Raw genomic sequence first — 13,537 nt, forward strand, 5'->3', positions numbered from 1 at the left:
CCCAACCCCATTTATTTCCATGAATATACCTTCTTGATTATTTGGAAAGCCATAAGAGGTTTGAATCTTATCTTACTATGGTTTTTACATGAAAAAATGAATTTTGTATGTATAGGTTTCTATTTATTATTTTAAACTACATTATATGATTGTATTTTGATGTATCTTATACTTCCAACAAGGTATTGTGTTCTCCTTTAGCTTAAACATAAGATACATTCTTTTTTTAATATTATTGTAGTTTAGACTTTAGGAATTAGAGCTGAAGAAATAAGAAAGCTAGTCTGTGGAGCTTGATTTGAAAACTGTAGTTATTGAGAACACAGATAACCAGAAAATACAGATAACTGGAATTTTAAAAAAATTACTTAGTTGGATATTATATAGCAACATTATTGATTCAGATAATAGTGACCTTGAAGGCTTTGTAATATCCTGAAATCTTTTGATTGAATTACCATAAATTGAACCATGTCTAACAGTTTGTATTTTAGTATTGGTCTAATATTATATTCTTAAATTTTTTGAAAATTTTTATTCAATAAAATTGGTAAGATTTTATCTGGCAAATGGTGAACTGGTTTTGGTGGCTAGTGTTATCCATAATATATTTTACAAAGCCCTTTTATGGTTTAAGTAGTTGTATTCTGTCTTTTATATATACAAACACAGTTTTTAATAGCAACAAAATTGTGAGACTAAATCTTGAAATTGATAACACAATTAAAATAATATCAACTCACATTAATAGAGAAATTCTTTTTTGAAAAGATAATCAAAAGTGTCTTCAGTGTAATTGCTGATTTATGAAGTTGTATATTATAATTTGTGGTGTGAAAAAGGTAGAAAAGAAGTCACTTATGTTCTGACTGTGATTATCATTGTGACTTTGATTTTAGAAAGTTAGATAAATCTAAACAGAAGAAACCAAGTTTGAGCATTTTCCTACTTAAAAGGCTTTCTTTTTAATTGAGAATTTTGTATAGAATAAACAGATTTTTTAAAAAAATGCATTTGAAATATTTCCTCTTTGAAATAGCAATGGACATTTCACCTCTTTAAACTTTTAAAGAGTAATCGCTAAGGGAGATTAATTTTAATTAATAATGAAATCTTTCTAAAATTCAGTTCTGTGATCTCTCTTTGTTGTTAGGCATTTGCCCTTGAGGCCAAAAGGGTTTAGAGAACTCATTTCAAATGACTGGATAGCAATGATAGACTGGAGAGTTCCTTAATTGAACCAATTCTTTGAACCATTTGGCTCCTAGATTTATTTTATCCACTTTTTGTATAGTTGATTCACCATCAAGCACTGGAGCACCTCAGATAGAATTTCCTAGGTGACTGATAGAGGCAAAGTTATTGATAGTAGTCTTCCCTTATTGCTTAGATTACAGGGACAGCAGTTAGACTTGGCCCTGCATCAGACTACTTTGGGAGTTATAAAAGCTTGCAAATAAATCTTCAGTTTGAACTGTTCCTGAAATCGTGGAAATACAATTTTCAATACCATAGGAAAGTAGCAGCAGGACTGACATCAAAACCAAATTCCAGAAAATAGTCTGGAAGAATATAGAATCCAGCCACAAAGAGTTGTAATAGAGACGGGGACAAATAAGAAATAAACCTAGAAGAGATTGACTTCAGATGACAAACAAAAGGTCAGAAAAAACAGCTTGAATACAAATTAATTAGAATTCCTAAGAGAGCTGAAGCAAGAGTTAAAAATGTTTTTATAAATGAAGCAATAAGGCTAGTGGAAGACATGAGAAAATAAATGAAAGCTATAGAGGGAAAAAAATTGAGAATTATTAGCTTGACACAAAGTGTACAAAATCTCAAGCACCAAACTCCCTAAAATTAGAATGCACCAAATAGAAGACAAGAAAATAAGAAATATTAAAAGAAAATGTTAGGTTTCTTATAATAGAAACAACTGACCTGAAAAACAAATCAAGTAGTTAAAATTTAAAAATCACTGAACTACTTGAACATCATGACCTAAAGTTTCAAGACCATATTTCAAAAAATCCTAAGAGAAAACTACCAGACTTTTTAGAACAGTAGGACAGTGGGGAAACAAAAAGAGTACCACTGATTACTTTCTAGTAGCCCCAAAATGAAAACTCCAAAGAACACAATAACAAAAATCCAGGGCTTCCTGGTCAAAAGAAAAATTACTGCAAACAGCTAAAAAGAATGACTCCATGTAGAGAACAACCATAGTAAAAATCACATGTGATTTATTGCTACCACTATAAAGGAGCAAAGAACTTAGAATACAGTATTCCAGAAGATAAAGAATATAATAAGCACATTAAAACTAAGTGTAACTTACCTAGATAACTGAGTATAATCCTACAGCAGACAAAATATATTTTTATGGAAATAGAGGCCTTTTAAGTATTCCTGATTAAAAGACCAGACCTATGATAAAAATCTTTGCTGTAGGAGTTGAAATGTGCAGGATAAATTTGAACATTGACAAAAGGTTAAAAAATAAATTGCATGTGTCCAAATATGGAGAGATGATATAGGTGGCATCTTAGAGGAAGGCTAATACATGAGACCTGGAAATGGTTTTGTTTGCCTTGATGATCTTAAAGGATGAATGGAAAAATAAGGGGAGAGGAATACATTGGGGGGTAGAAGTTAGGGGAAGGAAGGAAAAGGTCAAGGGAAAAAAATCTCATAACTGGAGTGTGCAAAGTAAACATCTATAAAATTGAGATGGGTAGGATAGTTGAACCTCGTTTCTGAACTGGTTGCAAGGAGTTGAACATATTTCAACGGGGAAACAGAAAAGAAAGATTAAAAGAGGGATTAGAATAGAAAAAAAGGGAGAAATTAGTCCTGACCAAACTAATTCTAAAGATGCAAAACTTTGTATAACACTTTTTGTGTTACCAAATAATGGGAATCTGAGGGGAATTGACTGAACAAGTTATGGTATATAAATGTAACAAAATCTTATTGTGCTATAAAAATTGATGAAGGGAATAGTTTCAGAAAAATGCAGGAAGACTTCTAATGAACTGCTACAGTGTGAAGTGAGTAGACCAAGAGACCAGTTGATACAATGACAAGGTAAAGGATAAAAAACTGAAAAAAATTAGGAGCTCTAATCAGCCATCATCCCAAAGAACTAATGATGAAACATATTAATTTATATCCTGATAGAGATGAAGGATGCAGGGTAAAGAATGAGACTTTTAAAAAATGTGGTCAGTGCAGAAATTTATTTTGTTTGGTAATAAAAGGATTTTATTTTTCTGTTTTTCTAAATAGTGAGGTTGGAAGCTATTGGAGGAAAAGAAGGAAGATTTTTCCTGCATGAAGAAAGTATAATTAAAACGATTATGTAGTATCTTCTTCAAATGTTGTGGATATTATTGCTGTATTCATTTGACTTTTTCGTTGTTGCCTCCTTTCCCTGTTACATGATAGAAACATTCTGTCAGTGAGAGCTTTAATCTAAAGATGTTGATAGGTTTACTTAGTTGAACCTTTACTCAAGTTAGCTTGGTATGTACAGTGGATAGAATGCAGGACTTGGTATCAGAAAGATACAGGTTTAAATTTTGTTTCAGATATTCCCTAGCTATATGATTCTGGGCAATTCACTTGACCTCTCTGTGCCACAACTTCTGCCTCTGTAAAATGGAGATAATAATGGGGCCTACTTCACTGTGTTCTTGTGAGGATTAAATGAGCTAAATCAGTCCACAAATCATTCTTTAGAATTAGCTTATTCAGTTTGCAATTAATTAAATTTTTTTTTTGCAAGACAAGACTTGCCCAAGGTCACACGGCTAAGTAAATTATTAAGTATCTGAGACAGATTTGAACTCAGGTCCTCCTGACTCCAGAGCCAGTGCTCTATTCACTGCGCCACCTAGTTGCCCCATTGCAATCAGTTTTTAATCTGTACTTTCATGACCCTTTGTGGAATGTCATTTTTATTGTATTATAATTTGAAAAGTGTGCATTTAACTAGTTCTCTGCATATGATTGAGAGGTTTTTTAATGCCCTAAAATACAGTCAATTTTTGTGAAGGTTTATAAGAAAAAAGAATACTTTTTATTCCCCTTCAGTTTTCTCCAAAAGACCATCATATTTATCTTTTTATAAAATTCTATTTATCCTTTTAATTTCTTATTTATTTTATAGTCAGATTTATCTAGCTCTGAGAGGGGGAAAGTTGAGATCTTCTACAGTATGATTTTTATTGCTTATTTCCTTCTTTTATTAATTTAACTTTTCGTTTAAGAATCTGAATGCTGGGGTAGCTAGATGGTACAGTGGATAAAGCACTGGTCCTGGAGTCAGGAGGACCTGGGTTCAAATCCAGTCTCAGACACTTAATAATTACCTAGCTGTGTGGCCTTGGGCAAGCCACTTAACCCCATTTGCCTTGCAAAAAACCTAAAAACAAAACAAACAAAAGAATTTGGATGCTGAGGGCAGCCAGGTGGCACTGGGGATAGAGTTCCATCCCTGAAGCCTGGAGGACCTGAATTAAATTCGGCCTTAAGAGACACTTAATAATTACCTAACTGTGTGACCTTGGGCAAGTCATTTAATCCCATTGCCTTACCAAAAAAAAAAAGAATTTGGATGCTGTACCATTGACACATATATGTTTAGTATTTATATCACTTCCTAATGGTGCCTTTTAGCAAGATTTAGTTCCCCTGCTTATCTGTTTTAATTAGATCTATTTTTGTTTTTTTCTTTGTCTGAACCTTTTTTTTTATTTCTGCTAAATTAAAGCATAATAGATTCTGATCTGACTTATTTTATTTCTGTGGGTTTTTCTGTTTGAGTGTGTTTCTTATAAACAGCATATTGTTGGAGTCTGGTTTCTAATCCATTCTACTATCAGCTTCCATTTTATAGTGAAATTCATCCTATTCACATTCATAGTTATGATTAATAATTCTATATTCCCTTCTGTCTCATTTTCTTCTGTTTATCCTTCTCTCTTTTTCTCCTGTAACTTCTTTAAAGTTTGTTTTGCTTCTAATCATTGCCTTCCTTTATCTGCCCCCCATTTTACTAACACCATCCCCCTTATCCTCTTCCTATTTTACTTCCCCATTGTTCCACCACACACACTCTTTGGACCAATTTAGATGAGAGTAAGGTTCAAGTAATGCTCCCCCTCCACATCATTTTCTCTTCTACTGTAAAATCTCTTCTTTGCCTTTTTTTAAATAAGAAATCATTTCCTCCATTCATTTTCTCCCATGGCAACCTTCTTTCTTGACCCCATTTATTTGCATATTTAGTTGTTTGTTTCTTTGCTTGCTTCACCTCAACATAACCAACGCACTTCTAAGTGGACTCCTTCTAACTGTACTTTTGATAAAATTCTTTTTTTTTTTAGGGTTTGGGTTTTTTTTGCAAGGCAATGGGGTTAAGTGCTTTGCCCAAGGCCACACAGCTCGGTAATTATTAAGTGTCTGAGGTCAGATTTGAACTCAGGTACTCCTGACTCCTGGGCCGGTACTCTATCCACTGTGCCATGTAGCCACCCCTGATGAAATTCTTAAAGAAATTTTATTATCATTTTCCCATGTAAGAATATAACCAGCTTAATATGAGTACTTGTTATAAGGTCTTAGTTTTTCTTTTGCGCTAAGTGGGAGGTGGAAAAGAGGAAATAGACCTTTATTACTTTAAAAAAAATTTGAAAAAATAGAGATTTGGCTCATGCTACAGATGTAAAATATTTTATTCACTTTGAGATGAGGTCACTCATTAGATTTCCTAAATTGTTTTACTGCAGTACAAAAGACCTTATTGAATGGGGGAGTCATCTGTGAATATGTCGAATGTAAAAACAAAACATGAGTAACACTTTTTAAAAACTGAAAACAACATTAAAGACTCTAAGTTGATTCATTAAAAAATGGAAAGTTTAATTTTATTGAGTCCTTTTATGATTTCTCTTTCATGTTTACCTTTTTATGCTCCTCTTGAAGCTTGTGTTTGAATGTCAAATTTTCTTTTAGCTCTGATTTTTTTTTCATCAAGAGGACTTGGAAGTTTCATTAAATATTCATTTTTCTCCTCTGAAGGATTATACTCAGTTTTGCTGGGTGTGTTATTCTTGGTTTTAATCCTAGCTCTCGTGCTTTCTGGAATATCATAGTTTAAACCGTCTGCTTCTTTCATGTGGTAGCTGCTGAATATAATCCTGATTTTAGCTCCATGATATTTGAGTATTTCTTTCTGACTACTTGAAATATTTCTTTTTGCCCTGTAAGCTCTGGAATTTGGCTCTAATATTCCTGTGGATTTTCGTTTTGAGATCTCTTTTAGGTGCTAATTGGTGACTTTCAGATTCTGTCTTACTGTCTGGTTCTGGGATATTAGTACAGTTTTCCTTGATAATTTTTGAAATACACTGTCTGTTCATTCTTTCATCATGGCTTTCAAGTAGTTCAGAATTCTCTCTTGACCTATTTTTATTTTCTAGGTCAGTTTTTCTGATTAGATGTTTCCTTTCTTTTTCATTCTTTTGACTTTATTGTTTCTTGATGTCTCAGAGTTAGTAGCTTCCATTTGCCTGATTCTAACTTTAAGGAATTAATTTTTTTTATTTTTTTAGGTTTTTGCAAGGCAAATGGGGTTAAGTGACTTGCCCAAGGCCACACAGCTAGGTAATTATTAAGTATCTGAGGCTGGATTTGAACTCAGGTACTCCTGACTCCAGGGCCGGTGCTCTAGGGTATTAATGTTCTTTAATGAGTTTTTGTACAACTTTTTATTTGGCCAGTTCTGCTTTTTAAGGAATTGTGCCCATAGTGAGGTTTTGTATTTCTTTTTAAAGGTATTTTTTTCTTCATTAAATTTTTGAATCTCTTACTTAGCTGTCTTTTTTTTTTTTTGCAAGGTAGTGGGGTTAAGTGACTTGTCCAATTATTAAAATATCTGAGTCTAGATTTGAACTCAGTCCTCCTGACTCCAGGGTTGATACTGTATCCACTCTGCCATCCAGGTGCCCCATTAATTGTCTTTTATTAATTTTTTCCCTTGATTTCATTTCTGTATCTAGTTTTTTTTCTCTACCACTGTTTTTGATTTACACACACACACCTTTTAGGTGTTTTGATATCTTTTTCTTCTGAGTTTGCTGGGGAGTCAAAGGCAAAGGAGTCTCTGCTGTGATGGAGATCATAGTCTTATAGAGGGGAGACAATATGTACTAACTAGAAAGATACAGGATAAATTGGTTCTGACTGAAGGAGGGATTCTTTATCTAATTTGAAGCTAGGGAAGCCAAGAAGTGGAAGGTAGGAGAGAGAGACCATATCAAGCATGGGGAATAGGATGCAAAAATGCACAGAGTTGAGAAGATGGAACATCTTATATGAGAAATAAGACTATTATTAGTAGATCATAGAATGCCATTGGTTCTCAAATTTGTGTTCTCAGAACTCCTTTGCTTTCTTATAAATATTATGTATCTCCCAAAGAGCTTTTGTTTATGTATTTCTCAATAAGTTATACCTATAGATATTCATTAAATAAGGCATTAAAAGATCTTAGTGTCATTGGAAAAATAGCGTTGTGATCTCCAGACCCCTGAAAGGGATTTAAGCACTCCAAATAGTCCCAGGCTACACTTTGAGAACTGCTCAAGAATGTGAAGAGGAATTAGATAAAAGAAGACTGGAAAGATAAGAGGAAACCAAGTTATACAGATATTAAAAACCAAACAGAAAATTGTATGTTTTATCTTAGAGATAATGGGGAACTGTTGGAGTTTATTGAGTGGGGAAGGGGGGAGTATAACAACATGATCAGACTTGTGTTTTAGGAAGATCAGTTTAATACCCAATTGATTGGAGGATGGACTGGAGTGGAGAAAGACTTAAGACAGGGAGGCCAACTAGAAGGCTTTTGCAGAAATACAGGCTTGAAGTGATGAAGGCTTGCATTAGGATAGAGGCAGTGTCAGAGGAGAGATATTATGAAAGAATGAACAATAACATATTGGTTTGGGGGAGTTGGGGCCAAATTGAGAAGTTGAGAATAAGACCTAGATTGTGAGCTTAGGTGAACATGAGAATGTTGATACCTTTTATAGTAATAGAAATGTTAAAGAAGAGGGAAGGGACATAGAAATAATGGGTTCAGTTTTGGAGATGCTAAGTTTAAGATGTTTATAGGATATCCAGTTTGAGATGTTCAGTAGGTAATAGGGGTATAAAATTGGAGGCTAAAATAAGGGACAACTAAGTGGCAAAGTGTATAGAGTTCCAGGCCTGAAGTCAAGAAGACTTATCTTTATGATTTCAGATCTGACTTCAATATATAGCTATGTGACTCTGGGTTAGTCACCTAACCCTTTTTGCCTCAATTTCTTATCTATAAAATGAGCTAGAGAAGGAAATGGCAAACCACTCCATCTTTGCCAAGAAAAGCCCAAATGGTCCCAGGAAGAGTTGGACATAGCTGAAACTATTGAACAGCAACAAATGGGAGGCTAAAACAAGGTGTTACAACTAAGTAGATCTGAGAGTCATCAGCATAGCAATGATAATTGGAAGCTGATCTCATCATCAAGTTATATAATATAGGGGAATAAGGCATCCCAGCATACAACGTAGTCTTAGGAGTCATCCAGTTATTGGGGGAGGTCATAGCTCCAGTAAAGGAAACTTCCAGGGAATGATCAGACAGGTAGGAGAATTAGGACAGAGTGCACTGTTGAAAAAACTTGGGAGGAGAGTATCAAGGAGAGGAGGGTGATCAGTAAAGACATCAAGAAAGATGAAGATTGAGAAAAGGCCATGATTTAACAATTAAGAAGTAGCCATTGGCAAACCGTGAAAATAATTTTTATTGAGTAGTGACGTTTGAACTAAACTGATGGATGAGAGTAAAGGAAATGAAAACAGCCATCATAGACAACCTTGCTCAAGGAGATTAGTTAGGAGAATTAGGAGAAATAAATGTCTTGGGTGGATCAAATAAAGTTTGAAGATGGGAGAGACATGAGCAGCAGGGAGGGTAGGTATAAGCAATAGAAAGATAGAAATTGAAAATGAATGAGACAGGCTTTAAATGGAAAACAGAAGTTTGTATTTTATCCATAATAGATAGCCCTTTGAGGCGTCATGAACAGTCATAATCAGACGTGCTTTAGGAATTTCATTTCGACAATTATTTGAAATGGTGTATTAGAAAGGGGAGAGACTGGTTTAAAAAAAAGACTAATAAGAACGCTATTTCAACAGTCCAGTTAGAGGACATTAGGGATTAGTCTAGAATGATTATGGTATGAGTGGAGAGCAGGGGATGAAGAGGGAACATGGATGTCGAGAAGGTTGTTATTGACAAAATTTGATAAATAATTAGATGCATGGAAAAAGAAAGATTGAGAGTATGTGATTCCTTGCATTTTAGGTTGTTTTCTAGCTCTTTTGAAGCTAAATCCTAAAAGATCTTAGATCAGTTACATGAGCTGTAATTTAATTTTAAGTTTAGATGAGAGTAGTAAAAGAATTGGATAACCTAGGGAATATTGGAGAGAAATTTTTCATCTGATTTATTTATCTATTCTTCCAGAATAACATAATTTAAAATTATGCCATGCTTCTGTATTTCTAAATTTCAGATCAAAGTTTGAGATCCGTTTTTTGAAACATTTCTTTTTAAACCTCCTAACATTAGCTTATAGTTATATAATGCCTTATGGTTACAAAACTCTTTATATACATTGTTTCATTTGATCCTCAAAATGTCCTTGTGAAGTAGGGAAGTATAAATATTATTCTCATTTCATAAAAACAAACTCAGAGAAACCAAGATTTGCCTAGCAGTCTCATGACTAGTAGCTGATAGGACTTGCTCTTGAATTTGGGTTTTCTGAGTCCTATTCTTTCTTAATTCATAAAGGGGGGGAGCTCAGAAATTGTTCTTTTCTGGCATTTTTTTCTATATATTCTTTCACTTAATCTCATACAATAGGGAAATACAGAGGTATTTCTGACCCTTCCTCTAACTAGTATTCTCCTTAATTTTTTCACTCTATGATTTTCTTTGCAAGACTTTGGTCTCTTCCTCCTTTTTCCATTTTTATTTTTATTGCTCTTTGTTTTTTGCATTTAGCATATATTAGTTGGCATCTCATTGCAAATCAAGTTCTCTTTTGAGCTTGTAATATTAAATAAAACCTGATTCCTTAGAATTTCATTAAAAAAGTCTTCATGCCTTGGGTTTCTTCTTCATATTTTAGAATTCTTTACATCTAAAAGCCTCAAGGAACAAAAACAACAAACTATCAGAAAAATAACTAAGGTCAGGTTAGTGATAAATATAATTGAATGTTAGAAAATAATTGAAACAATAAATCCAAAAACTTTTAAAAATACCAACAATTTTGATAATTATCTAAAAACACTCTCAAATCATCAGAATTAGAAATGAGAATAGAACAATTACAGCAAGGCAAAAGAGTTGAGAGAATTATCGGTGATTATTGTTGTTTTAATAAATTTGATCATGATAAAATTGAAATACCAAAATGACAAAAAAAAGGTGAATGACCTAAAAACACCCATCTCATGAAGTTTAAGAGAAATACACATGAAAATAATTCCAAAATTTCTCCTCACTTTTGGCAGTTTGCCAAAGATGGAGATAATGTGATAACAATCAATGTTGGAGGGCTCTGGAAGGCGGCAGGTACAGTAGTGTGCACCTTCTTCAACAGGAAGCCCTGAGTGGTCCTGGCCTAATCACTTAAACTCATCTATAAAATGGGGCTAATTATGGCATTTTACCTCTTAGGATTGTTATGAAGATCAAAAGCAATAATAATTTTAAAGTGTTTAGGCCAGAGCCTGGCACATAGAAGGCTTTTAATAAGTTCCTGATTCCTTGAAAGTAAAAAATGAATCAAAGTTTATGCCAGAATATTCAGAGTAATACTCTTTGTGGTAACAAAGAACATACTGTGAAATGAGAAAGGATAATATGAAGAATTTAGAAAAACAAGAGATTTGTATTGATGCAGAGTAATATAAGCAGAACCAACTTCCATGTCATATGTACAATGACTTAACAATGTTGTAAATATCGAAAAAAATTCCCCAAAATAAAGTTGAAACATCTTCTAGCTCTTAGGCTGGCTCTATGATCTAATGGAAAAAATTAATTAAGGCATGAAGAACTGATAATGAAGCATATTTCTTTTCTTACTGCAAAAGAGATAGAGGTGAGGGTCACTATTCAAGAGATTGTATACAATGGGAGACACAATTTATATATATATATATATATATATATATATATATATATATATATATATATATCTCAAAGATTTTTGTCACTAGACAGGGTTCAGTTCAATGGGAAGAGGAATAATGACTGAAATAAAGACAAAAGACAACCCCCCCAAATTAATAGTTGTTCTGTTTTTGTATCAAAAATTAGTTTTATAAAGATCAACGTGATAGATGACTTCTAAATGTTTGCAATTTCTTTCTTCTCTTCATTTCAATAAACATATATTAAGTTGCTTTTGTTACTAGGCTGGGGGTGGGGGGGAGTAGAGAAACTTATTATATAATACAGAGTATTACCAAGGTATATTAGATATAAAAGAGTGCTAAATAAAATATGAAGGGAAAATGAGAAGATAAAATTTGAGTTGGATTTTAAAAAATGAATTTGGAGTCAGACTCAAATTTTTTTTTTTTTTTAGGTTTTTGCAAGGCAAATGGGGTTAAGTGGCTTGCCCAAGGCCACACAGCTGGTGATTAAGTGTTTGAGACTGGATTTGAACCCAGGTACTCCTGACTCCAGGGCCAGTGCTCTATCCACTGCGCCACCTAGCCACCCCCAGAGACTCAAATCTTGATCCTGATAATCCTAAATGATCTTGGAAGAAGACACAATCATTCTGGGTCTCAGTTTCCTCATTTGTAAGATGAGGGAGTTGATAGATAATCTCTACAACCTTTCTGGGTCTGTGTTTGTGATCCTATAACAAGCAAATTTTCTTTTAAATTTGACCTTCACCTTCTTGGTTTCCATGACAACTCTACTCCAGAGACTTAATCATTTCATATCTAGAAACTGCCATAGCCTTTTAGTTATATTCCCTACTTTCAGTTTTTCTCTTCAAGAATTGCTGGAATAATCCTCCTCACATACTTACTCAAATTAAAGATTACATATTTTAGCCAGTGTGCTACCTAAAAATCTAGATAGCATTGAAAACTCTGTCAACTGCTTGATCTCTTCCACATCTCTCTTTATTTCCCAGTTCAATGCAATAGAAACCATTATTATAATAGTCCTGGTTCTTAATTCTTCATCTTTCTCCAAATTATTTTCTGATCCTCTAGCATGCTCTGCTTAATGTGTGCTGCCATTATGTGAGAAACTCTCAGAACTGAGGTCAAAACATGGTCATTTCTGTGCTCTCTTTGGCAGCATGTATGCTAAAATTGGAACGATACAGAGAAGATTAGCATGACCCTTGTGCAAGGATGACACACAAATTCGTGAAGCATTCTATATTTTTGTAATGTATAAATAGTTATATTAACCCGAAAAAGAAAGAAAGAGAAAGAAAGAAAGAAAGAAAGAAAGAAAGAAAGAAAGAAAGAAACCAGGAGGGATGGGAATTCAGGGAAGCATGTAGGGATTTGCATGAACTGGGGCTGAGCAGAATGAGCGGAACCAGGAGAACCTTTGTTGCACCCTAACAGCAACATGGGGGTGATCATCCTTGATGGACTTGCTTATTCCATCAGTGTAGCAATGAGGGACAATTTTGGGCTATCTGTGATGGAGAATACCATTTATATCCAGAGAGGTAGCTGTGGAGTTTGAACAAAGACCAAAGATTATTACCTTCAATTTAGAAAAAAACAAAACCGTTATCTTTTTATGTAATTTTGCTATCTCTTATTCTTTATTTTTCTTCCTTAAGGATATGAGTTCTGTCTCACCACATTCAACTTAGATCAGTGCATACCATGGAAACAATGTAAAGACTAACAGACTGCCTTCTGTGGGGGGGGAGGGAAGCAAGACTAGGGGTAAATCTGTAAAACAAACAAACAAAAAAAAACACATGGCCATTCCAGAAAGTGTCACAATAGGCATTCTGTATTCCCTAATACTTAAATACATTTAATGATAGCATTGGATCACAGTATCCTAGGGTGTTGAGTTAGAAGGAAATCTGGCCCAGTTGGCTTAGTGATTTGCTGAAGATCAGAACTAGTTCGGATAAAGTTCTAAATATAAATTGTTTCTATTTTATAGCTTAATATCATAAGCCATTTCAGAGGAGTGTATGAATGAGAAAGCTTTTATAGTTCAACAGGAAAAGTTTAATTTTTATTTAAAATTTTAACTTGACTTTTAATATTGAAACTCATATCTGATGAGTAAATAAAATTGGTATTTTCTGTTTAATGGGGTGATACCACCTATAAAACTTAAAATTCACACTAAGACTTTTACAGCACTGTGTATACACACACACACACACATACACATGTA

The 13,537-nt window shown here is 33.8% G+C and overlaps 1 protein-coding gene and 1 non-coding gene across 5 annotated transcripts in view; both read left to right on the plus strand.

The window, feature by feature from the left end:
• Nucleotides 1-13,537, plus strand: part of PIAS1 (protein inhibitor of activated STAT 1) — a 162,147-nt gene that overhangs the window by 39,584 nt on the left and 109,026 nt on the right. The gene's annotated exons all lie outside the window — the stretch shown is intronic.
• On the plus strand, nucleotides 12,442-12,548 carry LOC141523241 (U6 spliceosomal RNA). Its single transcript, XR_012478425.1, has one exon. It is a non-coding gene; the product is annotated as a U6 spliceosomal RNA (small nuclear RNA).

The sequence above is a fragment of the Macrotis lagotis genome, chromosome 4, assembly GCF_037893015.1.
Source record: "Macrotis lagotis isolate mMagLag1 chromosome 4, bilby.v1.9.chrom.fasta, whole genome shotgun sequence".
NCBI classification, from domain to species: Eukaryota; Metazoa; Chordata; class Mammalia; order Peramelemorphia; family Peramelidae; genus Macrotis; species Macrotis lagotis.